This window comes from Telopea speciosissima, chromosome 9 (genome assembly GCF_018873765.1).
Source record: "Telopea speciosissima isolate NSW1024214 ecotype Mountain lineage chromosome 9, Tspe_v1, whole genome shotgun sequence".
NCBI lineage: Eukaryota > Viridiplantae > Streptophyta > Magnoliopsida > Proteales > Proteaceae > Telopea > Telopea speciosissima.
The window spans coordinates 21,171,153-21,182,817 of record NC_057924.1 but is presented as its reverse complement, the minus strand read 5'-3'; positions in this window follow the sequence as shown (position 1 = coordinate 21,182,817).

Genomic DNA, 11,665 nt, shown 5'->3' with positions numbered 1-11,665 from the left:
CACCGTCCCTTCTCCTTCTCCTTCTCCTCCTCCTCCTCCTTCTTCTCCTTCTTCTTCTCCGTTCTTGAATGTGTGGGAATGCTTGTTCATTAGTCATTACTCTTCCACAATTTCCATTTTTATTGCAGATTTTGTGGTAGTAATGTTTACTACTTTCTCATTCTGTCAGTTTCGGTTTAATTATAAAATCCTAGAAGATGTAAATAGTGTCGATCGCGAATTCACGAGTTTACATTTTCTTAATGACTAAGGAATTCTCTTCTGTTTTCCTGTGTGTGGTGCTTTCTTTTTGCCTTCGTGCTGTAGGAGAGGAGAATTTAGGACCATGGACGAGTGGTTTTTTGCAGTTTGCAGAAGCGCCAGGACCTGCGAATGGAAATTCTGCTGACACGCTTGTTTTGGCAGCGAAGAAGACGAACAAACCGGATATTCTTGATGGGTTCAAGCATTATCGAGGTGGTTGGGACATTACGAATGGGCATTACTGGGCCGTAAGTCCTTGGGATCTATTTTCAAGTTCTTCCTTTTTCCCTTTTTCCAGACTTATTTCTGTTAATGTGGTTGATCTGTTCAAGCGTGATAGCAGTAGAGATATTTCTCTTCTTTAGTTTCAGGTCCATATATGCTTCTCGAAATGTGTGTTGAATTCAGTTTGTCAGAGTTTCATTTAGTTATGGAGTTTGAATACAAGTTGGCTTCTTCTCCGTTCCCTCCACCCCTGGCGCGTTAGAAAGTGGTAAAGATCCTTTTGTAATCCTTGTTTAATCCTTGTGCCTCAACTGTACCAGGAGTACGCTGCCAGACTCGCAGACATTTCTAAACAATGGATTTAACCTTAATGGAATAATTTTTTATCAATAAACTCTGGAACCAGATAAAAGACTGAGGCAGTACCCATTGTTATAGTAAATGCTTCCATGTTTAATTTCTAATTGAATAACATGGTGGTCTTTTTCTCGGCAGTTGTTTGTTGTGGAGCCATGGAAGCAAGCTTTAGATCAACACGTCAGGTGGTGATGACGTCAATGATCGGGGCGGTTGGGGTTGCAGAGGAGGAAGAAGGAGGAGAAGAAGGAGGAGGAGAAGGGCCGGTGATAGGGTGGGAGTTTTTTACAATTACCATCCCAAAAAGGGCATTTTGATCCTAAAAATTTTGTCACAACGGCACACTCTCACGACTAACCCCCTCCGTTACAGATCTGTAACGGTGGGGGCCAGTTAGTTATTACTATGCAATAGGGGAGGGTAATAGTTGTTTCAAAGTTTTTGAGGGGATAATAAAAAATATGAAAGATTTTAGGGTGATAATTGTAAAAAAACCCATATTTTTATAAAGGATTATGATATTCTAACGAAGAAAAAGAGAGAATCTTTTGGTAACCAAATAAGAGAAAATCTCGTGTGAGATGGTATTTAAAGAAAGAAGGGTGAAGAGGAATTTGTATCTCCTCCAATTCTGACTCCCTCCAATCCCTCACATAGTAGCTGAAATGACCACCCTATCCGACCTTGGGCAGTGTGTTCAGGTCGTGGGTAGGTGGTCATTTCAGCTACTATGTGAGGGATTGGAGGGAATTGGAGGGTGTCAGAAATGGAGGTGATAATGATCCAGGTGAAAAGTATTTTAGGAAATAAATAAATAAAAGGGTACCAAAAAACGGTTTAAGAATTAAAAAAAAATAAAATATAAAAAACTTAAGGGTACCAATTTTTAGGATAAATATAATAACAAAAGACGGGAGAGATAATGAAGAGAAGATGGTATTTAAATAAGACAAAAGGATGAAATAGTCAAATAAAAAGTAGCCACGAAGCATGAGTTCATGCACTTAAAGATGGGAGAGATAATGAAGAGAAAATGATATTTAAATAAGAAAGAAGGATAAAATAGTCACATGAAAAAATAGCCACGAAGCATGAGTTCATGCATTTATATAATAGTATGACTAGTAAAAACACATTTGTGTGGAGAGCAATTAATTTGGTTTTATAAGGTAATGAGAATAATAATTTAAGGTTACGGATAAACTAGATATTGAGACAAAACAAGGACATAATATGAATAAAAATAAAAGGAAGGGGTAATTTTGGAAAATAAAGAAAATGGAGTTAAAAGACAACTCATGAAAGAGGAGGTTGTTTTCAACCTCTTGCCAACCTTACCTAAAAACAAGGGAAAAGTCTTTTATTTTCTCAATTTATGAACCCTATTTTTTTGGGAGAGCGAGATGTACAGCATGGCAATGTACATAGACTCGTTTCTTTCTTTTTTTTTTAAGAAAGGAAAAGTCTTAGGAAATGAAGATAAGATTGGTACAAAGCATGGCAATTTACATACACACATTTCTAATGTTTTTTTATAATTTAAATATAATTACCTAAAAACAAGGGAAAAGTCTTTTATTTTCTCAATGGGTTTCTCAATTTATGAACCCTTTTTTTTTTGGAGAGCGAGCTGTACAGCATGGCAATGTACATAGACTCGTTTCATTTTTTTAATTTATTTAAGAATGGAAAAATCTTAGGAAATGAAGATAAGATTGGTACAAAGAATGGCAATTTACATACACGCATTTCTATTTTTTTTTTTATAATTTAATATATTTACCAAAAAACAAGGGAAAAGTCTTTTATTTTCTCAATGGGTTTCTCAATTTATGAACCCTATGTTTTTTGGAGAGCGAGATGTACAGCATGGCAATGTACATAATCTCCTTTTTTTTTTTTTTTTTTTTTTTAAGAATGGAAAAATCTTAGGAAATGAAGATAAGATTGGTACAAAGCATGGCAATTTACATACATGCGTTTCTATTTTTTTTTATTTTTAAACAATGGGAAAGTATTTATTTTTTTTAGGAAATGAAGATTGGTACAGAGCATGGCAATGTACATACACGCGTTTCTATGTTTTTTTAATATAAACTACTCAAGATCAATGAATGCTATTTTTTGGGAGAGAATGAGGGACAATTTTTTTGGATTTATTGATATTGTTGAAGGGTATTTTTGGTATAAAAATAATATATCTATATATATATATATGGAGTTAGAATGGGTAAACCGAATTACGTTATATGAACCCCAATTACATCAGGATTGGTCAGGACCAAGTTAGAATGGGTAAACCGGACACTAACCCATAGCCCTATCATGGTTAGAAACAGTGTACCCAATAGCACCGATGTTATAAGAGTGAATTGTTTAGGTTTTCGTTATAGAAACCCTAAAAAGAGAAGAGAAGTGATGAGAGGTACCATGGAGAGTAGGGTTAATAATAGGAAGGTTCATACGAGGCGGAGTAAGAAATGGAAGAAGAAGGTGAAACGGCAAATCACGATGTTCAAAGTGAATCAGGGTTTTGGTCGATTGAAGAAAATTCCGACACATGTTATAGACTTCAGCGCTGTTAACCACCTTGGCATCGATCTTGATAAATTGGCATCAGAGAGACGGTGAGGGACAAAGCGCTGCCGAAGGCGAAGGCGAATCGATGTATTGTATCTTCTTTCACTCGATCTAAACCGACGGTTACTATACTCAAAAATCCCTAATTAAAGCCTGATAGATATGACATCTATCATAAAAAGGGTTTTAGGGTTTCAACTCTAGCAAAAGGGTTTAGGTACCTGGTTGAATCTGCATCGAAGTACTTTGTTTGGCTGAAATATGATATGACAAAGGCGGGAAAATGGAAATCTTTCTTCTTCTTTCCCGCCAGTCTTCTTTCTCTTCTATATAAACTCATTTGCTTTGTTTCGGTTGGTGTGAAACCCTAATACTGTAGTTGCAACCCTAATACGGTTGGTTTATTACATTGAACGGTTCACAGGTAATCCCTTCTTCGAAACCCTAATACTGTAGTTGTGGTCCTTTGCATCAATACACACTTAATTATATTGATTTCTCATACATGTATGAATCTTGTCTCTGAATATTTGTAGTTGTGGTCCTTTGCATCAGTACGCACTTAATTATATTGATTTCTCATACATGTATGAATCTTGTCTCTGAATATTTGTTAGGCACATTGACTGTTCTTATTCGGTTCATTCGTTGATCTATTCATCTATTCATCATTTCATCTGTTTTCGGTCTTCATCTGTTCATGTGATATATAGATGTCAGTTGTTATTGTGTTACAAAAGCTAGATTTGTCCGATTAAACTAGGTTTCCTTTATATAAAACCCTAGTTTTGAATCTGATGTACAAATGTTTTTTTAGAAGAATATGTTATTGTGTGTATCCCTCTTCTATATATATGTGTATTCTATGCGTAACAGTACGGGCAGTTGAAGCAGTTGGAGAGTAATTGGGGATCTGTGAATTTTTTTACTTCGAGTTCTTATCCTTTCCCCTTCAGTTGAAGATGTGGAATTTATCTATGAGTTTATGCAGTTGAAGCTGTTGGATAGTAATTGGGGATTTGTTACTTTTATGTTTGGAGTTCTTACCCTATCCCCTTCAGTAAAAGATGTGGAATTTGTTTGTGAGTTTAGGCAGTTCAAGCAACTTGGTGATCTGTGAATGTTCATCTGTTTCGATTTCTTACCATTTTTCCTTCATTTGAAGATGTGGAATTTATCTATGAGTTTATGCAGTTGAAGTTGTTGGATAGTAATTGGGGATTTGTTACTTATATGTTTGGAGTTCTTACCCTGTCCCTTTCAGTAAAAGATGTGGTTTATTGGGTTTGTGAGTTTAGGCAGTTGAAGCATATGTATAGTAACTGTAGATTTATTTGTAAACAAGTTTATTGGTTTATAGACTGAGGATTGGTTATTTGTCTATTACATGACTCTATGACTGTTGGCTTGATTCACAGGGTGTATGTTGTATTTTCATACCATACTAACAAATATGATTTTTGCCTTTTTGTAACAGAGTAAATTGGGTTTTGTTTAACCATCATTCTTGTGGTCTTTATTGACTGTTTCAATGGCAAGGATAAGGTGTCGTATAATGAGAAAAGAAAATAGGCCACCTCGAGTCAGGGTCAATAGGAGGATTGTTGCTATTCTTGTGCTTATTACAGCAATCAGGCGTTGGCGTTTTTAGAAGCAGATGCAGCTACGGGAACTTTCCTTGGCAGCTCAAGGAGCTGTAGGTGATCCACCTGCTCCACCAATTCTAGCACCTGCTCCACCAGTTCTAGCACCTGCTCCACCAGTTCCACCTTTCAATGGTGGTGATTCGTATGAAAATCCAATTGTGGTAGACGATCTACCAGATGGCCCAGTTGAGGTTTGCTATGTGTTGTCTTCTGATGATGAAGAAGTTGATGAAGAGTTAGTTTTGGAGGAAGAAGATGATGAAGAGATAGCATTGGAAGAAGTTGATGAAGAGTTTGTTTTGGAAGAAGAGAATGATGATGAAGAACATGGGACAGATGAAGATTATGAGGTAGATCCAGAAGAAGACATGGACTGATATGTCTTGTTTGGGTTTGGTTTTTTTCTGTTTTTTTTTTTTTTTTTTTTTTTTTTTTTTTGTTGACAAAATCAGTGTGGAAGTATATACTTGTTGGTTTTCCAATTTGATTTTTTAACAGGTTTTTTTGTGATTATGGGTTAGCTAATCACATTCACCCTGCTCTGGTTAAACCCCCAATCCTGAAAATATTGTAACCTTTGAAGGTATCTCATCAGTGTCAGAGTGAGTACAGTCAGAGCAATCACATACATCAAAGAATTTGTGGCCTGTAGAACTTTGGACACGATACGCTGGGTTTCCTTGGGGCATCAAATGAATAAATTTAGACTGCTCTCCAAAGATTGTGCAACCAGCAGCAATTTTTCAAGACATGGGAGAAAACCACAGAAAAGCTGAAGGATACTTGTGATACCTCCTATCTCAAGATCAAATGCAAGGATCAATCTTGCCATTGTCCAACCAAAAAGAAATCCCATTTCACCCGCCTTCCCAAGCACAAGTTTCATCCACATAAGCATAAGCATTTGGGTTCTTCCAGACATCAAGGCAAAGGCAAGCGCTACCGCTATTTCAAAAGAAAGAAATTCCGCGGTAAAACATCTGATAGATGCTTCTCTTGTGGCAAGAAAGGTCATTTTGTAAAACATTGCCCAGACAAGCAGAAGAAAGCCAAGCTCATGCATATGCTTACTCAGTTTGATGCTGCAGATGATAAAGATGCTGATATAGAGTCTTTGTACTCTATCGATGATGAATTTTCTTCAGGTCTTCTCTTTGCTCTAGAATATTGCAACTCAGATTTCGAATCTGACCTTGACACCATATCCACCATGTCTGACGGATTTGACCCCGTCTACCCTCTTTCTAAGCCCCCTTTGCCCCTATGCCCATCTACCCAAAAAATTACCCTTCCATTGGCCCCTTTGTATATCTTCCCGTCTGCATGGGATCGTCCTGTCAAAGTTATTGGTTATTTTGACACAGGTGCTACCATGACTATTCTAGCCCCTCATGTTCTACCCCCTTGCTGTTGGAGATCTCACAAGCAATATTTTACTGCGGCAGATGGAAAAACCATTTCTGTAGATTTAATCTCCAAAGAACCCATCAAGTTTAAAATATTTCCCACTTTGATAGTCAGCCATAGAGTTTTAGGTTCCTCCCTCCCAGGTCGTGATGCCCTAATTGGATTCGATCTCCTCACTAAGTTTCGTAATCTCCAATGGAGTTCCCAAGGTCTTACCTACAAGAAACAGTTTCTTCCATGGACCACAACCCCCAGCCTTTTTTCTCTCATCCCTTTGGCAAATATCAAGTAGCTATTGATTTCTAAATGTTGTGCCGATTCTCACACTGAGTTCCTTGCTAAGTTGTGATCATCCCCTATGGCAAAATTCTCAATTTTTTATCAAGCTCCCATTCAAGAAAAATGAAGATGTCAGTCCTACTAAAGCCAGCCATTCTAGAATGAATCCGCATCATCTAGCTCTTACTCAAGAAGAAGTTACCCTCTTACAAACCCAAGGATTGATTGAACCCACATCATCCCCATGGGCATGTGAAGCATTTTATGTTAATAAAAGAGCAGAGTAGATTCGTGGTAAACTACGGCTTGTGATCAATTATCAGCCCCTTAATGCTTTTCTGACAGATGATAAGTTTCCGTTACCAACTCGTCTAGCTTTGATGTTACAGCTCTCAGTAGCCACTATTTTCAGCAAATTTGATCTCAAAGCAGGATTTTGGCAGCTTGGTATTCATCCTGATGACAGACCCAAGATAGGATTCTGCATCCCTGGTTTTCACTTCCATTGGAATGTCATGCCATTTGGTCTCAAAGTGGCCCCTTCTTTATTCCAGAAAGCTATGATGAAGATCTATTCTCCCATCCAGCAGCAGGCTCTCATTTATATTAATGATATCTTATTGTTCTCCAAGACAGCCGATGAACATCACAAGCTTCTCTCCCAGTTTTATGATCTCATAGTCCAACATGGAATTATGCTCTCCCCCAAGAAGATGGAAATTGGCACCGATACTATTAACTTCCTTGGTGTTACTATCCATAAGGGAAAGTACCAACTTTAGCCTCACATTGGCAAATCACTCCTTCAATTCACAGATGGCCCTTTTACTACATCTCAACTTCAACAGTTCTTAGGAATTGTGAATTACATGGCTGAATTCATTCCACAACAGACATCATATACAGGACCTCTGTACAAACTCCTCAAGAAGAATCCTCCTCCTTGGCTTGATGTGCATACCAAAGCTGTTCAGGCTCTTAAAAGGCTTACAGACCATCTTCCATCTCTTCATATCCCCATCAATGGTCTACGTATCCTTTAGACTGATGCAAGTGATACACAATGGGCAACAGTACTTCTCGAGGAGATTGATGGAAAAAGACAAGTCTGTGGTTATAAAAGTGCCCAATTCAAGCCCTCCGAGCAACATTACCATTCCACTTTCAAGGAAATATTGGCAGTTCGACGTGGCATTGAAAATTTTCAATTCTATCTCATTGGTCATACTTTTCAAGTGGAAATGGATATATCATCTTTCCGGCGAATGTTACAATTCAAGCAGAAGGTTCTCCCAGAACCATAACTCCTCCGTTGGGCTCGATGGTTTTCTCAATGGTCCTTCCGGGTCAAACATATCAAAGGCAGAGAAAATGTGTTGGCAGACTTCATATCCAGAACCAAAACCAAAACACCTATCCACTCTTCTATACCCATTCTGTGCATGCCTCTCTGGCCCACAGACCCTGGCCCATCTCAGCCACCCCAAGACCCAAGTCCTTCCCAGCTTCCTCCACCCGACCTAATCTCCCTCCTCCCTACTCTTCCCCCTAAAATCTACTCAGATATCTCAGGAAGAGCCATGGTCAATTACAGCACACAAACCTATTAGAACATGTTAGCAGTACTTGTTTCTAGAAACGGACTTCTCTATGATTGGCAAGCCTGTCACCCTAACTACCCTTACCTTATCCTTTTTACCATGACCTACTTCTACAATTTTAGTAAAGAATACATAGTATTTTTCTGGCACCTTCTTGTTGTCCATAAAATTGCTATGTGTTTCTCCACCCATGCCCTTCTCCATTAGCTCAGGCAAACCACCACCACATATCGGTTACCTTCTAGATCTCAATCCCACCGGTTCATTCGTCCTGCAGTTCCTTCTCATTTTGCCAGATTCCTCCAACTCTTTGCCCCAATCCCCCACTGGATCAGTCTTCTATCAGACCTACCCAGAGATCAATTCTATGTCACCATTCTCTTTCACCGCCCTGTTGATCACATTCACCCTGCTCTGGTTGAACCCCTAATCCTGAACCGCCATCTTATTACTTATGACCCCACCTTCTCCATCATGAGTACCAGCACTACCAATCTTTTTGATCATAGAGATGATGATACCGAATCTCGAGAAAGATGGATAGTATTCATGAGAACCATGTGCCAAGAAAATCATGTGGACCCTGCCACTATACCAGTTGTTCTCATCAACACCACTTATACTGCTTGGGACGTAAATCACTCTGTCCTGCGACACCCCTTGATACATCGCATCATGATGGCAAATGCTGAGCACAAGGTGGACCAATATCTTCTCTTTACTCTAGTGGATTCTTCGTCAGGATATGATACAGATTGATGGGCAATTGATGGACGCTGTTTGCTTTTTACTTTTGCTTTTGTGTGAGACTTTAATCTTGTGGTGTGAATTGTAAGTAACTTTATTGGCTATTGTGCCTTGTGAGACTTTAATTGTGTGGTGTAGATTGTAAGTAACTTTATTGGCTATTGTGCCTAGCGTTGTAATAATTTTTGGACTTCTGATGTTGTTAAGTCCGAAGATTTGTGTTTGTGTGCCTATATATACTTCATATTGTAAGCTTTGAAGGCAAGATCTGGTTACAGACTACCCTAGTAATATAATCTGAGTGCAGTGCTGCTTTGTTTGAAATCACTTAGTACTGCTTTGTTTGAAATCACTTACTACCTGGTAATCTGAGTGCAGTGCTGCTTTATTTGAAACCAGCTCGTTCTTCCTCAGCCCGTCTTTCCTCCGCCAGCTCCTCTTCTGTTCTGTTTCCCCAATCGCATGATTCTAAAGTTGATTACCTTTATGAACTTAATTATACCCCTTCTGATCAACAGGTCCATCCCACCAATTTCCCCATCCTAAATCCTTATGATGTCTTTCCAAAGAATCCCTCCACTCTCTCTAAAACCATCCAGACTCTTCTTGCTCCTAAGAAGTCTCTTGGACTTAAAGAGTATGTGCAGGCCTCCCCTTTCTCCCAGAATCAGGTCACGGCCTCTGGTCCTGAACAATACTTTCCTGTTGAGATTCCTCCATATCTGATTCGGCAATGGCTTACCTTAGGATATACCCATCTTCATCTTGGTGCGGCCAAAAGTCACCTGTTGGAGCTGGAGGCCTTGAGTGTGCAAGTGTTTGACAGCATCGTTACCCAATGGTTCTGGGAACGAGTTGAGGAAGACTTGTTTCATATTCACATCATCCATTCCGCCAAGAATATAAAACCTATCCATCATTCTTGTAAAATGTTTTTCCAAGTCAAACCGCTGGAAAGAGCAACACTTCATCTGAAAATATTCTTCACGAGCTTTTACCCGGTTGTTCTCAAGAGGGCCAATGAACTCATTGTATAGCTAGAGAACAAATTCATCAATACCGAGTTGTACCCACTGCATCTGTCTATATGGACCCAATGACATATACCATTCTCTGAGGGTACCATGAGTTCTTGCTAGGAATTTGGTAATGGCTGCTCTTGGAGTCATGCCTTCTTGGAGTAATTCTACAGTTAACCAGGCATGGAATTCAGAGATCTTGTTTGGTCATTTATAGAATGGAATGCCATCAAATGTGAACAGTTGTTTAGGGTCCTAGTTTTGGAAGGGCTGAAAATCTGGTAAGGGAGCCTGCATTGGCGAAGTATTTTTACCAATATGGTCTTCTTCTTCAGAAATAACTTCAGTGACGCCAATAGTATTTAGGTGGTCTTGCTGGTTTGGAGGGGGAGTGGCAGCAAAGACTAAAGGAGAAGCTTCGACTTGGAGGAAGTCATTGTCAAATTCAGTATATGAATCAGAAGCTGCGAAGTGAGTTTCTTTTGATGCCTTGACAGGGTTCCTGGAGTCCAGATAGAGTTGTTTAAGAAAAGTGCTCAGAGAATTTGGGTTTGTAGCTGGGAGCAATGGTGAACAAGTAGGCTGGGTAGATGAAGGCTTTGTTGGGGGAACATATAGGACAAAGCTAGGTGGTCTTGGAGGATATGGGTGAATTGGTTGAAAGGTGGGTTGAGAGTAGGACTGATTGGAACGAGAGTGGTGAGACTGATAAGGCTGGGTGTCCATGCTGCTGGAATGGTGAGTCTGAGGAAAAGGTTGGGATTTTGATGATGTAGAACTGGAAGATGGCTTTGATGACTTTCGTTGTCCAAGCCTTCTTTGGTCCTGTCTCAGTTCTTGCAATTCTTTAAACATATCTGTGGGAAAGCTATGGGGTGAGGGAGGCACATCATACTCAAGGACAGGGGGAAAATCTGGATAAAACTTGGTAAGGGAAGGAGAGGGCTGCAGTGGTGCTTGGACCCAGCTGAGTTGTTCTTCAAGTCTTTGCTTTTCTCTTTCTCGGGCAGAGATTAGAGAAGACGCATAGGCAACGTCTTTCACAGTAGTAGCTATGTGCATAAGCTCTCTGTGCAAGGTCTTAATTCTTTCTTTGAGATACTGGACATCCAGATCTTGCTTTTGCAAAGCAAGGGTAGTGTGTTCCTGATAGGAGACAATCTTTTGCAGATATTGATTTTGTATCATAGCATTTTTAGCTTGCCAATTTAACTGGGCTTCAACCGTTGTATTGGTTGGTTGCTGGCCATCTGGTTGCACTGTATTTGATGGAGTGACTTTTCGTTTGTGTTGTCGTCGGTCATGATCTTCATAATCGACTGCACTTGGAAAGTTTCTGCTTATGGAATTGGAACCACCGCTTCCACTTAACATACAGCACGGTGTGGGAGGAGATGGTTTAGGAGCCAGAGGGCAACAACCTAAAGAACATGGCTTCCTGCTTCCATACTCAACGACAAACTGGTACTTTCCTAAGTCATCTCCAAGAGGATCAACATTTGGACATCCCTGTTTATAACGAATCCAAAGGGGATCCTTCTGCTGCTTCCTCTGCTTTCTT